The 25973-nt window shown below is 47.8% G+C and overlaps 1 protein-coding gene across 6 annotated transcripts in view; it reads left to right on the top strand.

The window, feature by feature from the left end:
- Nucleotides 1–25973, top strand: part of SHANK1 (SH3 and multiple ankyrin repeat domains 1) — a 112110-nt gene that overhangs the window by 3545 nt on the left and 82592 nt on the right. The gene's annotated exons all lie outside the window — the stretch shown is intronic.

Genomic DNA, 25973 nt, shown 5'->3' with positions numbered 1-25973 from the left:
GGAGCTTACTTTGGAGTAAACGTGCTTGGTATTGCAGTGTCTGTGGGTTGTAACCAATCTTTGCCCTCTCCAGAAGAGACCCATTAAACTGATGGGCATGACCAACTTAGGCACGTCAGTTGCAAAGGGTCTACTCTGAGCGTGTCTAATGCAAGGTTTCCCAAACCTGGGTCTCCAGCTGTTTTTGGACTACTACTCCCATCATCCCTGACCACTGGTCCTGCTAGCTAAGGATGATGGTAATTGTAGTCCCCCCAAAAAGCATGGTGACCCAAGTTTGGCAAAGCCTGTGCCTTGAGATCCTTCTCTCATGGTCTTCTAGTGAGGCAAGTCACTGTTATTCCCATTGAGCAGATTCTAAGCAGAGGCTCGGAGTCGGAGCTGGTGGTGGTGGTTTGCCCAAGGCTTCCCAGCACATTGGTGGCTTACTCTTTCACCTGTCTGGGCTACACTGTCCCCTCCGGGTACAAGTAAAGAAGCTGGTAAAATGCAGTCTTGACTATGCTACCACTCAGTGGATTTGTAACTGGCTGACTGACCAAACCCAAAGGGTGCTCATCAATGGTTCCTCTTCATCCTGGAGAAGAGTGACTAGTGGAGTGCCACAGGGTTCTGTCTTGGGCCCGGTCTTATTCAACATCTTTATCAACGACTTGGATGATGGACTCAAGGGCATCCTGATCAAATTTGCAGATGACACCAAACTGGGAGGGGGGGCTAACACCCCAGAGGACAGGATCACACTTCAAAACGACCATGACAGATTAGAGAACTGGGCCAAAACAAACAAGATGAACTTTAGCAGGGAGAAATGTAAAGTATTGCACTTGGGCAAAAAAAATTGAGAGGCACAAATACAAGATGGGCGACACCTGGCTTGAGAGCAGTACATGTGAAAAGGATCTAGGAGTCTTGGTTGACCACAAACTTGACATGAGCCAACAGTGTGACGTGGCGGCTAAAAAAGCCAATGCAATTCTGGGCTGCATCAATAGGAGTATAGCATCTAGATCAAGGGAAGTAATAGTGCCACTGTATTCTGCTCTGGTCAGACCTCACCTGGAGTACTGTGTCCAGTTCTGGGCACCACAGTTCAAGAAGGACACTGACAAACTGGAACGTGTCCAGAGGAGGGCAACCAAAATGGTCAAAGGCCTGGAAACGATGCCTTATGAGGAACGGCTAAGGGAGCTGGGCATGTTTAGCCTGGAGAAGAGGAGGTTAAGGGGTGATATGATAGCCATGTTCAAATATATAAAAGGATGTCATATAGAGGAGGGAGAAAGGTTGTTTTCTGCTGCTCTAGAGAAGCAGACACGGAGCAATGGATCCAAACTACAAGAAAGAAGATTCCACCTAAACATTAGGAAGAACTTCCTGACAGTAAGAGCTGTTCGACAGTGGAATTTGCTGCCAAGGAGTGTGGTGGAGTCTCCTTCTTTGGAGGTCTTTAAGCAGAGGCTTGACAACCATATGTCAGGAGTGCTCTGATGGTGTTTCCTGCTTGGCAGGGGGTTGGACTCGATGGCCCTTGTGGTCTATTCCAACTCTATGATTCTATGATTCTAAGTCTTTGTGGCCCCTGCGAATCTGACAGTGTCCGGCAGATTGTGAGCATCTACCCTAACTTTATAACTTTCAGCAGAGGTCAAGGACAGTTCAGATTGATTTTCTCTGCCATCTGCAACCGAGTCACGTTTAATGGTTGCAAAGGCAGGATTAGGTAGCTGTTAACAATGCTTCCCGTGCATATACCAAAGGGGCCCTCTTCTTTACCTATGGGGCCTTGTGAACCCCCCACCACACAAGAGGAAACACCTCCAGAAAAAAAGAAGGCAAAGGAAGACAAAGATATCCACAAGATTTTCTTAAATTGCATACATGGCTATAGATGCAGAATTAGAAATAATCACTAGAATTTAAATAGAAAGGCAGTCCTCCACACTGCAAGGGTCTTTGTGCCTGCTCAGTCTGGTGCAGCAGCATGCCGTGGGTTGCTGGCACCCGGAGCAGGGCAAGTGTTACGCCCTCCTGCTGGACTGGGCAGCTGAAGTGGGGGCGCATACCAGGAGGGTGAACGGAGCCCACCTCAACTAGGCTCCTTGCCAGCTGCATCCATGCACCTGCCCACTAGACCAACCCACCCACTGCCGTTCCTCAGCTACCTGGGCTCCGTGCCTGTCGGAGCGGGCCCTCATTGCACCCCATCAAAAATGTGCGTCCAGGACCACACACCCCATACTACACCTCTGGTCTGCCGACTAGGTGGTGCCAACTTTTTATGGGCCCTGATCTTCAAAATGGACATGGACAACCCTTCAAGCAGAGGGCAATCCTCCACAGACCCTTCAAACAGTGGTCCGTAAAGCTCGTGTGTAGATAACCTCTTTGTACTTGTTGAGGTGGTTTGTGAAACTTTGGTGGCTCGTGTAAGGCACCTCTCTCCCTGCAGTGCTAGGTGTCTGCACAGTGGCAGTGGTGGCCCTTGACACCTCAAATTGCAGTGGCGCTCCCCAAACCTCTCACCTTCCATTGGACATAATAGTGGTGGCACCAGCTGCAGCGCCCCAGAAGCTCTACGCCCGGTACAACCGCACCGGTCGCAGCCCTCTAGAGCCGGCTGCCTCTGACAATGGAGGCTGGTGCATTAGGGCGAATGGAGCTCCGGCTGCCAGCCTCTGCCTGCCATCAGCTCCATCCCCCATACCCATCCGTCTCCTTACTTACATCTAGTCCAGTGGGTGGCACTGGCTGTGGCAGCTTTCTCCTCTTCCTCCTTGTCTTTGTGGAACTCAGCAGGGAGGAGGATGGGGACGAAACCAGAACCAGCTGCCTCTGCTTCGGCTCCCCCTACTGTTGGCCTCCCTACCTGCTGCCCTACCAATGGCTGCAGGTAGGGAGGTTATGGTCGCCACCACGATATGTCTAATTCTTTTGCAAGAGTACAAAGCAAATGGTATGGGGGCAGCACGGCATGTCCTTTGGTGCTGTGCTGCCCCGCAGACCAGCTGACTGGCGTGGCATTGCAGCCAGCCAAATGGAGATGTTAGATGCCAAACCTGGAGACCAGATGTCTCCACTTCCTGGCAAAAGGCCGGCTGCCTGTCGCAAAACACGCCTGGTGCCCAGCTAATTTCGAAAGCTGTTGCCAAGTGCTGTGTGTACCCATATCCATTTGCTGGGCCTGCCTGGCGTGCTACCACAGCGCTGTGCCACTAGCTTGACTATGGGTTCATCCCACAGCACTGCAACCGCATCAAAAGGCCTGCAACCGCCTTGGTGGGTCTGACGATGTGGGTTTGAGGGTCCTGACCCCACAAGGAAGACCCGTGTTATTTGCCCTATCCATGCGGTCGCAAGAGATGTGGGGTGAACCTACAGGGAAAGTAGCTCCCGCAGCGCTGTAGTAGCCGAAAAGAGCGCTTTAATAAGGGCTTCATTAGGCAAAAGTGTTTTAAGCCCCAGGGGAAATGAGGGATACCTTGGGATTGATTCCCAAAGAGACCATCCATATATAGTGCATGCTGATATTGAAGAGGGCATGCTTTGTTATATGTGGGAAGTCTGCAAATATGGATTAATGAATATTTTGCAAGATTAGCCCTTGGAATTCTAAATGAGTGAAAAAGGGTCTTTATGTGGGTGGGTGCATTAATTTATTGTTATTCTGACTCCCAGGAGTTCAAGACCACGGACAGTCTCTCCTTCTTTAATCTCTCATCCTAACATCCTCTGCAAAATAGGCCAAGGCAGATGGAATGACACATCTCGACAAATGCGAGCTCCTTAATCCGCAAATGTAGAAGCAGGGGCTGCATTTTTAGGGGACAGTTGACAGGCAGGAGGGCGGTACCTAACCCTTCCCATACTACCCATTCCCTCCACCCTGCAAATAACTTCCTGGCCATTTCTCCCTCACTGGGCATATTTCTGGTCTTGATGCCTAGTGGGTTGGGGGGGGTCAAATTAAAAACACCAAGAAAGAGAGTTTCAGAAATGAACAGGTAAGCGGGTAAAAGGTAAAGGTCAAGGACCCCTGAAAGTTATGTCCAGTCGCGGACGACTCTGGGGTTGCGGTGCTCATCTCACCTTACTGGCCGAGGGAGCTGGTGTTTGTCCGCAGACAGTTTTTGCGGGTCATGTGGCCAGCATGATTAAGCTGTTTCTGGCGAAACCAGAGCAGCGCACGGAAATGCTGTTTACCTTCCCGCTGGAGTGGTACCTATTTATCTACTTGCACTTTTACGTGCTTTCGAACTGCTAGGTTGGCAGGAGCTGGGACTGAGCAACGGGAGCTCACCCTGTTGCGAGGATTTCAACCACCAACCTTCCGATTGGCAAGCCCTAGGCTCAGTGGTTTAGACCACAGCGCCACCCACGTCCCTAGGTAAGCGGGAGGAGGAGGGTTAATCATCCCTTCCCACTTACTGATTCTCCCCTGAAAATGCCCTGACCGCCCCCACCATGAATTACCATTTCATTTTATCATTTCATTTTGCATTTCTGTCCCGCCTTCCCTCTAAGGAGCTCAAGGTGCTACCCATAGTTCTCCCCCTCCCCCATTTTATCCTCACAACAATCCTGTGAGGTAGGAGACAGTGACTGGCCCAAGTTCACCCAGTGGGAGTGGAGATTTGAACCCTGGCCTACCAGGTCTTAGTTAAATACTCTTAAGCACTACAACACACTGGCAGCGTTGTGTAGAGTATTATGTGGCACATATCATAGAATTGCAGAGTTGGAAAGGACCTTGAGGGTCATCTGGTTCAAGCCCCTGCAATAAGGAATTTAAACTAAGGCATCCATGACAGGTGGCCATCCAACCTCTGCTTAAAAACCTCTAATGGTCCACCACCTTCCGAGGGAGTCCATTCCACTGTCAGACAAGCTCTTACCATTCAAAAGTTCTTCTGATCTTTACCTGGAATATACTTTCTTGTGACTTGAAGCCATTTGTTCATGTCCTACCTTCCAGAGCAGGAGAAAACAACCTTGCTCCATCTTCCACCTGTGACAGCCCTTGAGATGTTTGAAGATGGCTTTCACATCTCCTCTCAGTCTCCACTTTTCCACGCTAAACATACCCAGCTCCTTCAACCGTTCCTCATAAGGCTTGCTTTCCAGACCCTTGAACATCCTGGTCACGCTTCTCTGCATGCATTCCAGCTTGTCCATATCCGCCTTAAACTGTAGTGCCCAGAACTGGACCCGGGACTCCAGTTGTGGTCTGACCAAGACAAAATAGAGTGGTACTATTACTTCCCTTGACAGGACACTACACTTCTGTGGATGCAGCCTAGAATAGCATGAGCTTTTTTTGCTGCTGCTGCTGCATCACACACATATAGTTGCAAGCCCCATGTTTGTTCGCCTCAGAACCTGCACCTTCAGCCGATTATCCCCATTTTTCTGATGAGGGAACGAAGGCCGAGAGAGAACAACTTAGCCAAAGCTTGCCCAGCTCAGACCTCCCAGGCCCAAAGCCAGCATGGCAGGCTAAAGATAAGCTTGTGATTCTGTATAACCATGGTGGCACATATACAGGATCCATGTGCATCTAAGGAATCTGAAAATATGTATATGTGAGAGTGTGTATGAGTGAGAGAGGAAAGGGCGCTGTGCGTGTGAGTGTAAGGAGAGGAAGCCAAGTGTGCATGGGTGACACCGGGGAGAATTGGCCTCATTTGGCCTCATTTCACACCCACTGCACGTGGCACTAGAGGGATGCAGAAAGGATGAGGAGACACGCAGAGAGAAGCTTTTGCATCTAGGGTTGACGTTGACACAGGATCAAGCTCTCAGCAGCCTTGACAGGCAAGGCGGTGCTCCTCGCATGCCAGATTTGGACGGTGTGCTCTGCGTGCATCTGCAGGCTCCCGTTTCATGGCTCTGCACAGTCGACAGGGCCAGATCTCCCACTTCCCTCTCTCAAATGGACTTGCTGGCCTGGGCTTGTAAAGAGGCTGGGTCAGCAAGGGGGTGTGACACACACAGTACCCCCCCCCCCCAATTTTCAATTTCTCTCCCCATCTATCTAATCCATCTACATACCTTTTCCCCTCCACTATAATAGCAATTTCTGGGCAGGGGTCCAGCAAGGATCCTCCCATCCATTTGCCCCCTCTGCCTCCAGAGATGGAGTTTTTTTTGGAGCGGGGGGGGCACCACATCTCTCTCTCTCTCCCTCTCCCCCCCCCCAGGCTGGCATTATTCCAAACGGCGCCTGCGCTGCCTCTCCCCCGCCCAGCTGGCCCTGGCTATTCTTAGCTCCTGAGTCTTTGATTCATGCTTCTGAGAGTATTTCTGCTGGGTGTGCAGAGAGAACAGTTACTGCGGTGTGAGGGAGGAGGGATATGCACATGCCTGGCTCAGTGCGTGTGAGACACACACTCACACACACACACACACACACACACACACACTTTCTCTCTGCAAGCATGCAGACACATGTCCCTATGCCTGTAAGGATGTGCATGGCCATAGGTATGCTTGGGAGAGAGCTTCTGCAGACCTACATGTGCACGTTTGGAGTGGTGCATGCCTGCATGTTTCTGCTTCTCTGTGTGAAACAATAAAGTATGCATGCTTATTCCCTAGTATGTATGTATAAGAGTACATACAGCTATGAACATCTTTGTACATGATTTTTGTAACCAGGCACCTAGTCGAAAATAGACGTGCATGTGCCATGTGAATATGGCTTGCAGCATTTGTGTGCATGCCCAATATGTACTTTCACGCTCCCATGTATGTGGGAATGTACAGCCATGCCAAAATGGGAGCATGCGCGCATTTCTTTTTCGGGCAGCGGGTGGCCCATGAGATCGCAGCCACTCGAATCGTTGGCACGTTGGGAACAGCAGGTGCATAATCAGCTCCAGACTAACACGAGTTTGCATATATATCCATTTGCATATGTGCATAAATGAATGATTGCATGGCTATAACGGGACACGTGCTAATCTCAAGGTGCTTTTGCATCTGCTGTTTCCAGCACGCCAACATTCATGTGACGGTCGAGGGCCAGATCTGGCGGGGGATTACCCGGTGTAGGGCGGCCCACCCAGCAGCACTGAGATGAGTGCTAACCCTCCATGCCCCCCGCCTGCTGCTATATTAATTTCTCCAGAATGCAATCCTGTACTGTACATGTATTTAGTATTACTATGGAGGAAGGGGATTTAAATGGCAGCTGGGTGTGAGACTAGTCGTGCATGATGACCTCACTCCTATTTGCAATAAAGAAGCGGGACTCTGACAAGACCCCGGTATTTGCCTGAGTACGGTGTAGTGTTTTTGCACCTCAATATTCGGTGCTTTTTCTCAGCAGATTAAAAGAATTGTGTGAAGGAGAGAGGGGAGAGGACTTAGACGCTCGTGCACCGACTTCACTCTGCCTGAATGTATGTGTGTAAAGAGAAGACAGGAGGAAATTATTTTTGACATTTATTTCTTGCTTTATCTCCAAGGAGATAACTGCGGCATGGGTAGTTCTGTTCCCCCGCCCACAACAACCTTGTGAGGTAGATTACCACAGCCTGAGAGAGAATGGCTGGCCCAGCATCACCCAGCGAGTTAGGACTCGAACTTGGGTCTGTCTGGTTGCAGACCGGCACTCTGAATTGCTGTACCGCACAAGCCTCATTGGGGGTGCACCCGTGTGAGAAAGTGGGTGGTGTGTTCGATGTGAGCAAGTGTTTGTATGTGAAAAAGAGTATAGCTGCAATCGGTGACAGGGAAAGCAGCTCAGCACGGGGAACCAATTACCTGGAGGCAATGTTCTAAATTCTCCAGGTGTGTTTTGCTACTGGGGTGGTGGGTCCAATTGCAGTTATGTGGAGATTTCACTTGCATACTGGGACAAGTGAATTGTTGCAAGAGCAAGCTGCAGTCAAGCAATGTAGCGGAGATCAGAATCCTAGAATTGTGAAGGGATCCTGAGGGTCATCTAGTCCAACCCCCTGGCAAATAGACATTCTCTTGCGGTGACTGCAACCTAGATTCAACCTAGATTTGGCGTCTAGTTTATATGCGTTTCTAACCCAGAAAAACTGTCTGCGGACAAACGTCAGCTCTCTCAGCCAGTAAAGCAAGATGAGCGCCGCAACCCCAGAGTCGTACGCAACTGGACTTAACTGTCAGGGGTCTTTTACCTTTTTTAAAAAACACTGCCTAGAAGGGAGAGGTGTCTTCTCCTTGCTGGAAGTCTTCAAGTGGAGACTGGGCAGCCATCTGTTGGGGACGACCTGAGCTATTGACCTGTACCAAGAAGGAAGTTGAACTAGATCATCGGTAGGCAAACTAAGGCCCGGGGGTCGGATCTGGCCCCATTGCCTTCTAAATCCGGCCCGCAGACAGTCTGGGAATCAGCATGTTTTTACATGAGTAGAATGTGTCCTTTTATTTAAAATGCATCTCTGGGTTATTTGTGGGACATAGGAATTCGTTCTTCTTCTTCCTCTTTTCAAAATATAGTCCGGCCCCCCACAAGGTCTGAGGGACAGTGGACCGGCCCCCTGCTGAAAAAGTTTGCTGACCCATGAGCTTGAGTGTCAGTGGCCCAACGGCACTCAGTGCATTTCATGGCAGAGGGAGGATTCAAAACTAACTCTTCACCATCTAAATCCAGCATGATGCTTTGCCAGTTCATATAGGATGGCAAGCAATGGTCTGCTCAAACAAGAGGAGGGAGGAAAAGAACGGGAGCACCCAAGGGGAGAAGGGTGTGCTATATATGAGCTGACCCCACCATGTATGTCTCTGCCTCAGCTGCCTTCCCTCTAATATTGGGGTGACACTGCTGGAAAAAATTTACACATCACTTCGGAAGACAGGCGAACGAATATCAGTGTACTGGAAGAAGCAGAGATCACCAGTGTCGAAGCAATGATTCTTCAACATCAACTTTGTTGGACTGGTCATGTTGTGTGGATGCCTAATTATCATCTTCCAAAGCAACTACTCTATTCTGAACTGAAAAATGGAAAGCGTAATGCTGGTGGTCAACAAAAGAGGTTTAAAGACTTTCTCAAGGCAAATCTAAAAAAATGTAGTATACACACTGGCAACTGGGAAACACTGGCCTGTGGGTGCTCCAGTTGGAGAACAGCCTTTACCAAAGGAGTCATAGGCTTTGAAGACACTCAAACTCAGGACGAAAGTGAGAAACGTACTAAGAGGAAGGCACGCTTGGCAAACCCACACTGTGATCAACTCCTGCCGGGAAACCAATGTCCCCACTGCGGAAGGACGTGTGGATCCAGAATTGGCCTCCACAGTCACTTACAGACTCACTGTTAAAACCGTGTTTATGGAAGACAATCTTACTCGGCTACGAGTGATCGCCAAAGAACTTTGCAGGGTTGTTGTAAAGATTACAGAGATCATCTAGGTGAAGCACTTGTGACACTCTAAAATGTGTTCGGTGAATGCCATGTATTTCCACCGCCTGATGAAGTCTCCGACGTTTATGGGGAAATGCACACAATTTCTGTGTCCTGTGCGGCGTCCCACGCACCTCCTTAGCTTACAGTCATGCGCCGCCACCGCCCGCCCCCCCACGCACATACACAAATGTACAGACCCTCGCCTGCTGAACGCTCTTCCTGCCTGCTCTCTCTCTCTGTTCTATCACAAATCCTCCTCGAAAAAAAGAGAAATCCTCAAATGTCAGAACACAGAATGCAAAGGGAGCCAATTTATGCCAAGGAAGCAAAATATACATCAAGTTTTGATTGTTTGGCACAACCTGCTTTGAATGCAACATTTTAATTCCCAGAGTGAAGGATGCCGTGGCAATGCAAAGTCGGATCGGCCACACAGTGGCTTGGGATTCAGCCAGGGCTGGCTCGAGAGCTCTTTGTGCTCGCAGTGAGATGGAGCAAGGGATATCCCTGTTTAAGCGGAGATCTACCTGCAAAGCCACTGAGGATTCTGGGGCACTCTCAGTTCATGGGAGCCACCATTGAGTGGTTCCTGACGCCTCACCAGACAAGAAGACCCAGTCTTCCTGATGGGGGGTGGGGGGTGGGATGGAATGCATACGATGATTTCTATGCATAGATGAAAATCCAGGAATAATTAGGGAAAGGTAAAGGGACCCGTGACCATTCAGTCCAGGCGTGGCTGATTCTGGGGTTGCAGCGCTCATCTTGCTTTATTGGCCGAGGGAGCCGGCGTACAGCTTCTGGGTCATGTGGCCAGCATGACTAAGCCCCTTTTGGCGAACCAGAGCAGCGCACGGAAATGCCGTTTACCTTCCCGCCAGAGCGGTACCTATTTATCTACTTGCACTTTGACGTGCTTTCGAACTGCTAGGTTGGCAGGAGCAGGGACCGAGCAACGGGAGCTCACCCCGTCGCGGGGATTCGAACCGCCAACCTTTTGATCGGCAAGTCCTAGGCTCTGTGGTTTAACCCACAGCGCCACCCACGTCCCTCCTTAGGAATAATTACTCATATTTAAATGTTCTGTTTCACCATAATGGAGAAACTGAGACCAGGCAACCTCTGAATTTGCTGCTGAGGTGTTAGTCATTGACGGGCAACTCCAAGGCCTCCTGCTCTCCTTATTTAGGGTTTTCTCTTCAATCTGGACTCGGTGCTCTTTCTGATGGGTGCTCTTTCTGTTCTTGTCTCTGGTGGCTTCCTAGTCTGTCTTCCTGGCTGGGCTGGCCCTGGTGATGAGGACTGTGTCTGAGATCTGCCTTCCCAACCTGAGTTCCTCCAAATCAGGGTTTCCCAAACTTGGGTCGCCAGCTGTTTTTTGTTGTTGTTGTTGTTTTTTTGGACTACAACTCCCATCATCCCCAGCTATCAGGACCAGTGGTCAGGAATGATGGGAACTGTAGTCCAAAAATAGGTGGAGACCCAAGTTTGGGAAACCTTGCATTAGACACTAATTTTCCTGTGGGAAACCCTGCTCTGTTTTGCACTACAACTCCCATCAGCCTCAGCTGGCATGACCAGTAGTCAGGGACGGTGGGAGTTGCAGTCCAAAATGTATGGCGCAACACCAAATGTGGGAAGGCCATCCTGTATATTTTCTCTTGGTTAACAAAATGCCAGAAGATGGGCATGGAGACCCATGCTGCACCTTTGGCATCCTGGCAAACAGCCTTTTCTGCAAGGTGCCTCTCTCCCTCCTGCGAACATATGAACAGCAGCAAAGAGGGAGCAGGCAGAGAACATCTTATTAAAATAGAAAGCTTTTATCAGCAGGAATCCAGGAAAGAGAGGTTGTTGGAGATGTTGCCTGGAGCATCCATGAGGAACATGTTTCTCCATCATCATCATCATCATCACAACTGCTATTATCTTGCTTTTTCTATAAATGTACTCAAACTGGGGTACTACACGCAGTGAGAGAGCAGCATTGCGCAACAAAATTTAATAAACCAATTGGAAGAAAACAAACACGATTAAGAAAGCCTGTGTTAAAACTGTTAAGTGACAGTATTTGGAGAAAACAACCCAAAACAACACATTTTTATTCATTTGTTCTCTGATTGCTTTTATTTATTTTATTTTGTACTGCGTTTCATCTGATGTCTATTTTCTCTGTGCAAAAGAACGTAATGCAATCGTATGTTTGATATGCAAAGCTTTTGTAGTCTGGCAAAATGAACAGAATGGTTTTGAGAATACAAAGCTCCTAATGTGGGGAAAAAAGGAACTAAATGTTGCCTGCCTGTTTTAAAAGATGGGTTTTCAAAGCCTGCCCAAAAGTAGAAAAAGGGGACGCTCAACAAATTGACCCGGGGATGCTGTCCCAGCGCTAAAAAAAGCACTGTCTCAAATATTCGTCTGTTGTATATCCCCTATTAATGGGATCCGAAAAAGAGTAGAGTTGTGGAGCAGATCATAGGAAAGTTGTGAGTATCAGCAGTTGTCGCCATTAGGCAATTGCCAAGGGACCCTCCTCAGCAGAGCGCCCTCTGCTGATTCCTGGAACCTCCATTCCTGCCACATGGTGGTGCTTTAGAGCAGGGGTTGGCAAGGTTTACTCCAGTGGAGATCCCTCTGTGGGCCGGATCGCGCGTGCACCCACGATTGCCAGCATCTGCATAGACACGATTTCCGGCATCTGCGCAGACGTGATTTCCAGTCCCACGGAAGCGAGTCCCCGTGCCGCGCTGCAGCAGTTTAGTGCAGCGTGTGGGGACTCACCAAGCAGGCAGCTCGGTTCAGGGATGGCTCGTGGGGTGGTAAAACGACCCCCATGGGCCGCTTGTGGCCCATGGGCCTTAGGTTGCCTACCCCTGTTTTAGAGAGTTGCCACTGTAGTCAGGAAGGACCCACCAAAAGTCACTTTGCCTAGAACACTTTCAGACTTGGGGCACACCTCTGGATAGGAGCTGTGTGGTTCAGCCGTCTGATCTCTGGTGAATATTTTGATTGCTGCACTTTGGAAAAGTCCAGTGGCAGGTTTCTGGGCAAGGCTACAGCTTGAGAAGGAGGCAAAGGTGGTGGAAAGTGCTTCTGGTCAGTTCTATCACCAGTGAAACAGCTGGGTCTGGGAACACCTACAGGCTATACCTAGACCCCCAACCAGCATTATTATTATTATTATTATTATTATTATTATTATTATTATTATTATTAGGAGCGGGTGGTGCTATGGTCGAAACCACTGAGCCTCTTGGGCTTGCCAGTCGGAAGGTCGGTGGTTCAAATTCCCACAACAGGGTGAGCTCCCATTGCTTTGTCCCAACTCCTGCTTGGCAGGGGGTTGGACTCGATGGCCCTTGTGGTCTCTTCCAACTCTATGATTCTATGATTCTAACTCCTGCCAACCTAGCAGTTCAAAAGCACACCAGTGCAAGCAGATAAATAAGGTACTACTGCAGTGGGAGTGTATGACATTTCCATGCACTCTGGCTTCCATTGTTCCGTTGCGCCAGAAGTGGTTCAGTCATGCTGGCCACATGACCCAGAAAGCTGTCTGTGGACGCCAGCTCCCTCGGCCTGAAAGAAAGATGAGCACCGCAACTCCATAGTTGCCTTTGACTGGACTTAACCGTCCAGGGGTCTTTTACCTTACTATTATAGTGCTATTTTTATAAAAAACATAGGTGCCAGAACTCACAATGAGTGGCAATGGCACCTGAGAGGTGCTGGAACTGAGTTCCTGTGAGTTCTGGCTGAAAAAAGCCCTGATTACTATTTTAATCAATCAATCAATACACCCATCTTCTCTGCATTAATTTATTCTGTTTGCCCAACTCTCTCATTCACACACACACACAAACACCAAATACTCATTTAGGAATTACATCACCTTCTTGGGAAATGAGAGCAAGGGTGCCTACTTGTTTGGGTGACAATACACCCAGTAGCAGGAGGGAGCAAAAAGATTTTAGAGGAGGCAGATCTCTCCCCCAGATCTGTTGTGTTTGGGGCACAACAACTTGAAATGACTAAAGATGCGCAGAGCTGGGTTTATTGGTCCACTGTGCTTTGAGTTCATAGATTCTTCCTTAGAGACTACTGATTTTTCTCCCTGTCTCCCCACCCACCCAGCCAAAGGAGGGAACTTTTGATATGGTGTGTAAGATATTTTTGATCATTTTTTTTCAAAGCAACAAATCAGTTGCCCCCAAGGGAGGACCAACAGATTCTAACTGCATTGGGCCAATAAATTATCCTCTGTGCACCTTTGAGGTCTGTTCGCTGCATTTCTCCATTTGATGTGCTTCTGTATTTTCTCCTTTGGGGCTTGAGGCGTAAGTGCAATGGCTAGACTTAGAGCATGAGGCTGAAATACAATTGTATGGTTCAGTCGTTTTTTGGCTTAACAACCTGAAATATGAAAAAGCCTTCTGCCCGCACAAGTAGCCTCTTCATTTTTTCATTTGCACGAGTGACAGATGTACTAGGAAACCTCTCATTAACCATTGCCGAATTCGCAGAATGTAAGGGAAAACCCAGGTGTATGGCAATGTGAAGGGAAAAGCAGCGGAAACAGCTTAAAATCACTATTTGGGGGGAGGTTTCAATTTTGGGGTCTTCCTTAAAAAAGCTCAACAACTTTGTGGGTGTCAGGAATTTTCCTTTGTGAGGCGGGCTGGACTAGATAACCCTTGGAGTCCCTTCCGACTCTACAATTCTATGAATATGTATCATAGGGCTGCCATACATCCAGGAATTGGACAGGAAAATGGCGCCTGGGTGGATTTTTGTCAAATCGACGTATGGCAAGGGCGTGCGTGTTTAAATTTTTTAAAAATCATTTTAAAATTCCCCCAAAACTTAGATTTTGGGGGGAGATGTTCCCCAAAAAAGCTTGATGACTTTTGACCCGCTTTGGGGAATATGGAAACCCTAATGTATTCTTGTTGTGGAACATTGGCATTGTGCTGAGAAACAGAGGCCTAGGGCAGGGGTGATGAGCCTGTGGCCTAATGGCCACACGTGGCCGTCAAACTGATCTCACGTGGGTATCTAGGAGGGGAAGATGGAGAGAAAGGGAGCAGCAGCAGCAGAGAGGGAGAGGGAGAGGGAGGGAGGGAAGGAAAGAGATGACAGAAGGAGAGAGAAGGAGGTGGCAGACACTGCTGGCTATGCACACACCACACATTCAAGGCACATTTAAAGCGCATGACTCCCCCCAAAGGATCCTGGGAACTCTTGTTTGTTAAAGTTGATGGGAACTTCAGCTCTGTGGCAGAAAGAGAATGAGGAAAGGGGGTGCCTTGCTCTCTTTTGGCTTAGGCCCTGTCTGATTTTTAGCTTCCCAGGGCGCCATCAATTACTCCTGAGGTGATACATGACAAAATAAAGGTTCCCCAGAAGAGTGGCCTACAGGGTGCTTTTCACTTCTGGAGGCAAGGCAGCCGGGGGGCATGGGGTGGCGGGTGCAGGAATAAATAGCCATTACTCATTTCCGTGTGTTAATTTGTTTAAATGTATGCAAACTTTAAAAAAAATAAAATGCCTCAGGTGAAGACTTTGCTTTAAATAGAAAAGGCAAGCTTGCCTTAAACAAATAAAGGAGCAAGGAGAGAAACCAAAATTAGATCATTTTGAAGCTAGCCGCGTGATTGCTTTTGCCTAGAAGTGAAATCTAGCCACAAACGCCGCCCATTGGTCTCCCAGAAATCCTGTCAGTTCCTCCAGCCTGCTTTGAATTGCAAAGTGCTTATGTGAAACAGAGTGGTTAGTGAAATGTGTATATTCCCTTCTGGGCGACGTTTTATGGGCCACACGGGCCCAGTGGTGGGCGGAGCCAAAGGCTGAAGTGGGCAGGGAAATTAAAGCCAATTTTACTTTTTGTACAGAAGGCTGGTTTCTACATTTCTACATTCTACTCCAGCCTACCTTGATCCTGTTCCACTGCAGGTGTACTTCCATGACCACTCCCCATCAGGGATATAAGTGCGCTTCTGCTTATCTGCTCAAGGAAACTGGAGGGGCCAGCCAGATGGAGACTTCGGTTGCTAAGCTGGCATCCAGAGATCTCCATGTGGTTGCAGTTGAACCTGCACCAGACGCAAAATGCGCCTGGCGAATTTTGAACGCTAGCTCCTTCCGGTTCTGTGATTCACACCACTGAGCTGCAAGGCCTTTCCTCTGCTTAGATTGCCAGCCAGCATTTTCAGCAAATCCATGGCTCTTATTGGAGCAGGTCAAGGCCTTCCTACCTTGACTCTGCCCTCTGATCCAGTGAGGGAATTGGTATGTTTGCACCCTCAAAGACACTAATTAGTGCCTGCGTAAATATATTTATCCCTTATTGTCACTAAAAGCCAACTCAAGTGGTGCCGATGGATACAAGGTCAAAAAAGGCCACTTAAAAACCAGAGGGAGGCCTTTGTATGCCCAGGGGAACCTCAAGAATGGGCAGTGCAAAGTACACAAAAAAAAATTTTTTTTTAACTGGCCTAATGGAGGGGAAATAGCCCTAAAACAACACAATTAGGATTGAGCAGCTCCATTATCCGTGGAATGTTGAGTGCTGGCTTAAAAAGAACGACAGAAAATGGGGAGACAGAGAGAGAGAGAGATATGAGGAATGGCCTGTTTATACAGTGGTACCTCAGGTTACATATGCTTCAGGTTACAGACTCCGCTAACCAAGAAATAGTACCTTGGGTTAAGAACTTTGCTTCAGGATGAGAACAGAAATCGCGCTGCGGCGGTGCGTCAGCAGTGGGAGGCCCCATTAGCTAAAGTGGTGCTTCAGGTTAAGAACAGTTTCAGGTTAAGAACGGACCTCCGGAATGAATTAAGTACGTAAGCAGAGGTACCACTGTAGTATCCTGGAGATAAACATGATCCTTCGGGAAGAGCCTTTGCTCAGAGATAAAGCATACATTTTGCATGTCAAAGTCTCCATGCTCAACCCACAGTGTCCTCAGATACAGAAATTCTGGAGAGCTATTACCAGTCTGTGTAGCCCATGCTGAGCTAGAAGGATGAATATTCTGGTTCGCTACAAGGCAGCTTTATACAGACCTGGCTGGCATCCTGCACCAAGGTCACTCGTTTTTAGGAGGCAAGCATCCACGAGAACATTTCATCGCAGGTCTCTCTGGTTCCTCCTAATGAGAGCTCGAGAGTCTTGAGTGCCGAACAGCTGGAAGTAAATTGAGGTAGCTGTAAAAAAACTAAGGCAGTTGGCTTCTATATACTTCAGGAATTCCCTGGTTATGCAGAAGTATGGAAGTTTGTACATGGAAAGAAAGAGACTTTAACAAACAAAAGAACAAAAAAACAGATGCAAACATCACATAGACAATGGTCTGATAGGTATCAATGAGCTTCCAGGCTTACAAGAATGTTGGTGGTGACGGAGGGGAGAGGAAGGAAGGAAGGAAGGAAGGAAGGAAGGAAGGAAGGAAGGAAGGAAGGAGTTTAAAGCAGGGGTCTGCAAAGTTATTGTGGCTTGGGCCGGTTCATGGTCCTGCAGACGCCACGGTGGGCCGGAGTTTGTGTGTGCAGATGCATGCACAAACGCTATTTCCGGTGCTCCTTCCGGCACAGAGGAGGCATGCGCAGCTTCCCATTGGCTGCAGGAGCTTCCTGCAGCCAATGGGAAGCCAGCCAGCGTCGCAGAAGGCAATCCCCGCTCTGCTCCAAGCCGGTTTAGCGCAGCACATGGGAGCCAACAGCAGGGGTCCCCGAGCGGGAGGCAGGGGTCCATGGGCCGGTTAAATGACCCCCATGGGCCGCTTGTGGCCCGTGAACCTTAGGTTGCCGACCCTTGGTTTATTTATTTTTTTAAATATTTTTATTAAGTTTACTTTCAAACAGTCAGAAATTTACAGAATAAAGAATAAAGCATGAAGATAAAAAGAAAAAGAAATACATAAGAACCAACTTTCCAGAATATTTTTACCATTCCAACCGGACTTCCCCACATCTTCCGAACCCTGCGTTCTTTGTAATTAAAACATCAGCAATTTGTTACCTTGTTTCATATCTTACTGTATCTTTCAAATACTATGTTTCTAAATTCAAAATACTGTATCTCCGTTATTTGTACCTTAAAAATAAACATAGTATAGTATAGTATAGACCCTTGGTTTAAAGCATCAGTGAGGATGAACGTCAGAATGCCAAACGCAGCCCTCTGAGCCTCTCTCTGCAAGCCACACCCAGACCCTCCAAGTGTCTCTATTTTCCAGGGACAGTCCTGAATTTACAGAAGCCGCCCCAGTTTCTCATTTGATCCCGGAATGTCCTGCTTTTCCTTAGGCCGTCCCTATTTTCCCCAGAGAAATGTTGGAGGGTACAGAGTTATGTGACCCCCGAGCCAAAGAGATAAGTAGCTATACAACCTTTAGAAGACCTCTGAAGGCAGCCCTGTATAGGGAAGTTTTTAAATGTTTAAGTATGTTCTTCTATATGTTGGAAGCCGCCCAGAGTGGCTGGGGCAACTCAGTCAGATGGGAGGGGTATAAATAATAAAATGAGGATGGAATAGGACGTCTCTATTTTCATCAGATAAATGTTGGAGCGTATCCACACTGCTCCCCCATCCTGCTTCACACCTGCCTTTCTGCCAGGCTAGAAGGTGTCCTTGAACTCTTATAGCACCTTTTGTTTGTCTGGACAGAGGATAGAGAGGGGTGTGTTGGTGTGTAAAGGTAATATTCCCATTTGTTGCATTGTTCATTCTTGCCTCTGGCCCCACCCACCAATGGCAAGGATTCCATGGAATGTTGCCAACAAGGAGATGCATCAGAGGAAAAGGACCCAGGGCAGGCTGTGGGTAGCTGTTAATTATTAGATAAAGGTAAAGGGACCCCTGACCATTAGATCCAGTCGTGGCCGACTCTGGGGTTGTGGCGCTCATCTCGCTTTATTGGCTGAGGGAGCCAGCGTACAGCTTCCAGGTCATGTGGCCAGCATGACTAAGCCGCTTCTGGCGAACCAGAGCAGCGCACGGAAATGCTGTTTACCTTCCCGCTGGAGCGGTACCTATTTATCTACTTGCACTTTGACATGCTTTCGAACTGCTAGGTGGGCAGGAGCAGGGACTGAGAACGGGAGCTCACCCTGTCACGGGGATTTGAACCGCCAGCCTTCTGATTGGCAAGTCCTAGGCTCTGTGGTTTAACCCACAGCGCCACCCGCGCCCCATGTTAATTGATTACTTTGCATTTATTTAATTCATTTTTAACGCGCAGGGGAAATTTAACCCTTCTCTGCTGCCGTCCTGATGAAAATCACTGGCTTACAAGCAATGTTAGAAATTAGCCCGGTGCCAGGCGCATTTTGCAGGGGTCCAATTGCGACCGTGCGGAGATCTCTGAATGCCTCATTGGCAACTGACATATCCTTCTGGCTGGCCTCTCCAGCTTTCTTAAGCAAATAAGCAGAAGAGCATTTATACCCCACCCTTTTCTCCAAGGACTACATGGTTCAGCCCCTTCCTCAGTTAATCCCTACAAAGTAAAAAAAAGGTAAAGGACCTCTGAATGGTTAAGTCCAGTCAAAGGCAACTATGGGGCTGGCCCTGTGATGTAGGTTAAGAGGCCACCATTGGCCCAAGGTCACCCACTGAGCCTCATGACTGAGTGGGGATTCGAACCCTGATTTCTTAGGTCCTAGTGCGTCACTCTGACGACTACACCACACTGGTTTCCTAGAGTACTTCTGCTATGGGACGGCTCTATAAATTAAGTAGGTAAATAGATATGGGGAAAGCAAAATGTCACTTAGAGAAGGATCTGAAATATTTTCCTTGAAGCTTGAATTTGTTTTATTCTGTATTGTTTTATTTAATGTGTTGCAAACTGCTTTGGGATATTTTTTCCTTAAAATATAAAGTGGTATAGAAATGATAATAATGATAATAAATAAAATTTCATCACCAAAAATAAATAAAAAGCACCTAGACATTCCGTTGTGGCGGCTTTAACCCAGGTTTAAGGTGCCATTTGGTGGTTAGCTTAGATATCTGCATTTCTAACACTGCTTAGAAGCTGTTATCTGCACAGGAGAAAATGATACCGTTCACAGTCCTGCATCCGCACAAGCAATATGTGGCAACCAGTTTGACTGCCAGGCTGTTTTTGGGTTTTTCCATATGACCTCCCGCCCACTCATAACAGCCAGCATCCTTGTTCTTTCTTTTGTGTTCTTTTTTTAGACTGTAATCCTCCATGTGAGGCCTGGCCTTGCTTGTATTTCTTCCATACAACGCCTGACATTCTTAGGCTCTTAACCAGCGCACCGGCATTTTGTGCCTATTCATGCGCAGGACAGGGAGATTAAAACAGAAGAACTGCCGTTGCATGCCCGTGCATGTTAATAATGACTTAGAAAAGCACCCTCAACACCCCTGAGAGATAGCTCAGTCGGTAGAGCAGGAGACTCTTAATCTCAGGGTCGAGGGTTCGAGCCCCACGCTGGGTGAAAGATTCCTGCATTGCAGGGAGTTGGACTAGACGATCCTCATGGTTCCCTCCAGCTCTATGGTTCTATGATCTCCCCTCCTCGGCCCCCCAAAAGTTATAAAAAAAACTTATTTAATGCTGTATTGTTTTTAACACTCGATTGGGAGCCGCCCAGAGTGGCTGGGGAAACATTATTATTATTATTATTATTATTATTATTATTATTATTATTATTACTACTACCAGAGACAAATGGGACAATGTTCTACCAGGAGCAGGAGTCAGAAACTCAACACTTGTTCCCTGGGTTAGTAGACACAGAGTATAATGGAGTATATATGGAGCTGTGTTGGAAAAATGGCCACTCCAAATTCTCTACCTCATTTGTGGGCAGCAAGAATGGGTACCACCAGATTGGCAAGTGTTTTGTTGGGGGGGATTCAAGTGCATACCAGGAACTTTGGGTCTGTGCAATTACAGTCGTACCCCAGAGAAAAACTGGGATGCGTGTCTTTCGGGGCCGCGCTCCCATGTGGGCCATGTGACTCGCGCAAGAGTACGGCACCCAAAATCCACATCTTTCAGGGCCACCATCTCATGGGAGCCAGGTGACTCTCATGAGAGCACGCCCCCTCAAAAAAAACCAGGATGTCCCACTTAAATCGGGACAGTTGGGGGATATGCAACAAATGCACTTGAAAGAACAGCCCAGACTTTTTGCAGTTTGTAAAGTGACAGGGGAAAGTGTGGAATGAATGAAGAATTGACGGAAAGACATATAAACGCCCCCACAAGCAAATTGGCAGGGAGGGAGGATGAATGCTCATTGTCGTATAACCTCTCTGCAAGCAAATCAGGACAAAAGCTCAATAAAGATGCCATCTGGAGGGGCCCAAATTGTGGGGAACATTCCACCAAATATCCCTTATGGGGAGGACAAATTCTCTAGCAGTGTCTGGAGCAGGAGCTCATACCTCTTCTCCCAGCGACCCATTTGGTCCAGCATCTTGTTCTTACAATGGCCATCGAGATGCCTATGCAAAGCAGGAACTGAGCTCCACAACACTCTCCTCTTACTGCCTCCAACTGGGGAGGTGGCTGCTGTGTTGGCAGCCTGGAATATCCTGCAGCTATCCAGACCTCGAGTTGTTATGAGACATTGTGTGGTGGGGGCAGCAACCATCAAAAAAGCGTAGGGCAGACAACATTCTGCGAAATAGCCCCCTTTCCCTGGGGGTGGAAGAGGAGGATATACGGATAAATGTCTTCAGAGAAAAATATCTTCCAGCGGAGCTCTGAGCAAGCTCAGCTTCTTAGAAAACAGAATTCTGCAGCCGCTGGCACTCTAATTTCTCTCTGTTCCTGCATAATCACAGTCTCATGCTCTGAGTATGATGACAGACCCTCCAAGTGTCCCTAATTTCCAGGAACAGTCCCAGATTTACAGAAGCCGTCTAGGTTTCTGATTTGATCCCGGAATGACCCTCTTTTCCTTCGGACGTCCCTATTTTCATCAGAGAAAGGTTGGAGGGTATGGAGTTATGCAACCCCCGAGCCAAGGAGATAAATAGCTATACCACCTTTAGAAGACATCTGAAGGCAGTCCTGTATGGGGAAGTTTAAAAAAATGTTTAATGCTTTATTATGTTTTTATATACCATATTTTTCGCTCTATAAGACGCACCAGACCACAAGACTGGAGGAGGAAAACAAGAAGAAGAAAAAATTCTGAATCCCAGGAGCCGGAACAGCAAGAGGGATCGCTGCGCAGTGAAAGCAGCAATCCCTCTTGCTGTCCTGGCTTCTGTGATAGCTGCGCAGCCTGCATTCGCTCCATAAGACGCACACACATTTCCCCTTACTTTTTAGGAGGGGAAAAGTGAGTCTTATAGAGCAAAAAATACGGTATGTTGGAAGCTGCTCAGAATAGCTGGGGCCACCCAGTTAGATGGGCAGGATATAAATAATAAAATTATTATCATTATCATTATTATTGAATAGGATGCCCCTAGTTTCATTGGAGAAATGTTGGAGGGTATGCAATGGTCTCTCTTTTCCAAGAGACTCGACACTTCTGTGTTGTCTGCCTGCCTGCCTGCCTGTCTTTACGTGTAGTCTCACACATAACAGTGACACATTACAGTAATGGTAACACTTGAGGTGTTACACAAGTGTTATATATGCACACATTTTACTACCCTTGTGCTAATACCATTTAACACCATCGTTATTAACTTCCATCTGGAGTATTTACAGTATCAAACATCTCACGAAATGTCCTGTTTTACACAAGAGACTTGGGGTGCCCTGGACTTGCACAATCGAACCAGATCTGTGTTGAGTCCATGTCTACATTTACAGCATTTTAGCAAATCTAGTTTCAACCTGTTTTACAAAAGAGAGAGAGAGAGAGAGAGAGAGAGAGAGAAGAGGATACTCCCAAGTATTTTAAATAAGGTCTATCCCGGGCCTGTCATGTGCTGGGTCAGATCCACACCCTTATGCCACTTTAACAGTCATGAGGGATCCTGAGAACTGTGCTGGGAATTATAGCACTGTGAGGTTAGTGCCTTTAATGAGCCACAGTTCCCAGGTGAAAGCCATGGTGCTATTTTGTCGTTTTAGTTTTCGCCTGCTAAAGTGGTGCTTTTTCCATTTTCAATGCCTGCTTCGAACAGATTTTTGCGGGACGTACTGAGCCATGAAAGAGAGCACGAACCATTTCCGAGGTGGACTCTGAGCTCCTACTGAAAAAGCCAGCTTGTATTAACTTCAAAGTGGGCCAGATGTTTGTGTGAATTGCCCTCTGATCTCATTGACTTGGCTTCCTGGGGATTTTCTTCTTCTTCTGGCATTCTTGATGTTTCCAAGGACCTATCTTTGGTTATGGCGTTATTCGATGATTCTGAGGAAGAGGGATAAATTCTATGAGAACTTTGTGGTAATACAGATGGATGGATCAGTCTTTTTCCATTTTACGTAGGTTTTGTGTGCATTCAATCACAATTCTTCTCTATTTCATTTTTTGTGGATTTTTAAAATAAAAGTGCATTTAACAATTGTATACAATTTCTGCTAAAATACACATTTTGTGTGCTTTTCTACGCTTTCCCCCAGAATATGCATTTTTACATGGATTTGCATGCATAAATACACATTTATGTGCATATATTTGAGCGGAAAAACAAGCTGTTACCTAACACACACACATACCCATCACTACCTCCAATAAGACAATCCCAATCTGGAACCAGTGCAGAGAAGACTTCATTAGACTTGGTCGGTATGGGGCTGGTTGCCTTTGTGTTGAGTGTGGGGTCAAGCAGTGGTCAGCCAAGCTCTTCACTGAGGCATCAGGCGGCAAGGTTAGCAGGTCCGAACAAAAGAACCTGACTTTGCAAAAATCTGAAGAAGTGTACAGTCAATTTGATACCTGAATTCCCACCCATGTAGGTTGGTTGGTTTGCTTTAAAATGCTGACTAAGCAAAAAAACCTCTTCCGCCACTTTAGAGTTGGGCCTTGAGTATGTTACCAAACAAGGGATATCTCTCTCTCTAGTTGCAACTGATGCCAGAATTAGTTTCATTTCCACAGAGAAGATATGGGGAGCTACATCATACCAAGACAGACCACTGGCCCATGTAACCTGCTATTGTCTACACTGGCAGTAGATCTTAAGCAGAGAGTCTTTTACATCAGTTACTACCCACGATCCTGGTGGCAGACAGGGCAGGGATCCCTGCGTGGGGGCGCCTGGCTCATGCCGCCTCCATATCATGCGCCCAGGACTATGGCACCTCTGGCCCTCCCCACACTACACCCCTGCTTCTCCTGCCCCACCGCCCACAGTATCTGCCTGGCTGCGATAATATCTAGCAAATGAAATTGGAGGTGTCAGGGGGTTCAGAGCAAATGGTGTCCTTTAGGGCTAATTATAGGCCCTTTTGGCAGGTGCCGAAAGTGGGGCAGGCGTCCCAGGGCTGTTCTGCTTTCTGGGACGTCGTGTGCTGTTTGCACACAGATTGCTTGGGCCCTGGGGCCGGCTGGAAACTGGGACACGGAGCATGAAAAGTCAGTGAAGGAGACTGGGGTGGAGGTGGTTGGGGCGGAAGGGAACATTCGGCCGGCATGCGGAGCAAAGACCTGAAGCAAGGGATCTCCGCCATGCACGTCTTATGGGGGAAATACAGAGACAGGGAACTGGGAAAGTGGGGGGGGGGGGGGACAAGATCCGACAGACATGCAGAAATTAAAAGGGCAAAGTGGGCGGGAGGAGTGAGAGAATGGAAGCACTGGGCAAGCGAAGAGGGAGAATGTGCATGTTATTCAGGGCATTTCCAGGCATTTGCCATTTTGGGGAGGGATTCCCAAAAGACTGGATTTTTTTCGTGATAAAGGAAGCAGCGGGAGAATGCCTCGGAAAGTGCGTCACCGCACTTGCTTTGATGACCCATCACCTAACCTCCCGCAGATAAATCAGAATGAAGGCATATTAAGCAGCCAACGTTGTCCAAGCTCCCTGAAAATAAATCAGAATGGATGCTCAATAAGCAGCTCATCTGGAAGCATCATGCAGGCATGTATGCATGCAAATCATTCCGATCGTGTGCCACTAAGGACCCATTTGGGAGCATGTTAAAAGAAGTGCTTTGCCTGTTCAAAGCATCGCGCACCATGACCCAGTGGCGCTAAACCAAACCGTGCCTAAGTGTGACCCCACATACCACTATGCTTCTCTGCTGCTGCTGCTGCTGCTACTATGGTACCTGGCACATTACATATTAACCTAGGTTCATGGTTTGCCACTTACATACAAACCACAAGCCTTGGCAACAGCTTATGGTTGGGAGTAAGACAAACCATGAGCCTATCTTCAGATGTAACACTAACCATGGTTTGTTTGGATGTGACAAACCATGGCTTAGCACAGCAGCAGCAGCAGAACAGGGAGAGGAGCGAAGCGGCTGGGATTTTCACTGTGAGTAAACCACACGGTCACACATTCACGCTTAGCCATGGTTTAGTTTAGAGTCATGTGCGAACTGGGCCGTTGCCTCAATAATCATGCTCCGGAAGTAGGAGTGGGAAGCAGGTGACTGTGCACGGATTGAAAAACGAAGCTCACAAAGTCTCTGTGTTCCTCCCTGCGCACAAGTTAGTCTCCCCATCTCTCTCTTCGTCGTTATGTTCCCCGGGGTTCTTGCCACATCTGTACTGGAATGAATCCTGGTTTCAGTGCAGATCAAGGCAAGCTACCTGTCAGTAAGTGTTCCAGGGATTCAGAGCTAATAAGCCAAAGGCTGATGTAGGAAACATGACCCCCTCCTTCCTCTTAATACCGATCCCTGGTACGATAGTGTGGGGGGGATTGTGTCTGCCCATTCCCCCCCCCCCCCAGTTTGGGGCTTACTGACTGCAGCCTCCCCCTCCACTCCTCTTGCTCAGTACTAGTGAACGGAGTTGTATTAAACACAGGGAAGGAGCAGCAACTGAAGAAACATAATTGGACCTCCTGTGTGGCACAAGCTGTGGGGTGGGTGGTGAAATTAGATTCCAGCTAGGGTTGCCAACTGTCCTGTATAATACAGGATTGTCCTGTATTCCCATGTAAAGTGCTACATCCTGTATTGATAAGGTCTTGTCCTGTATTTCTCTCTCTGTTCCAGGTTAGGGATCCTCTCCCAATGCATGTTTTTGAAAGGGGTTGTGAAAGGTCATTTATTTAAGTGCTGGGTAGCCAAGCACAGACAGTGTGTGTGTGTGTGTGTGTGTGTGTGTGAGAGAGAGAGAGAGAGAGAGAGAGACATACATATTCCAGAGGGGCCACCCTGTGAGGCTCCAATAGATTGTAATGGATTGCTTTGAACTCACTTCATCACCAGGTGAAACAACAGAACAAAGATTCTGGACTAGATTCCACTCTAGTCGTAGTACTGTATGTCTGCATGTTTTGTCTGCACGCCTTAGCGTGTCTTTGTTTTGTGTCGGTATAGCAGAGAAAGCAAGAGAAGGGAGGCCTCATTTTTGCTTGACTTGCCTGTCAGCCTTGGTTTGTGTGTGTGTGAGAGAGTGTGTGTGCACATTTGGGTCTGTGCCCGCTTGCTCAGAATGCATTATTCAAAGGCCATA

The sequence above is a fragment of the Podarcis muralis genome, chromosome 13, assembly GCF_964188315.1.
Source record: "Podarcis muralis chromosome 13, rPodMur119.hap1.1, whole genome shotgun sequence".
Classification (NCBI taxonomy): domain Eukaryota; kingdom Metazoa; phylum Chordata; class Lepidosauria; order Squamata; family Lacertidae; genus Podarcis; species Podarcis muralis.
Note: the sequence above shows the minus strand (reverse complement) of the source record. Positions and strands in the feature narration are given on the sequence as shown.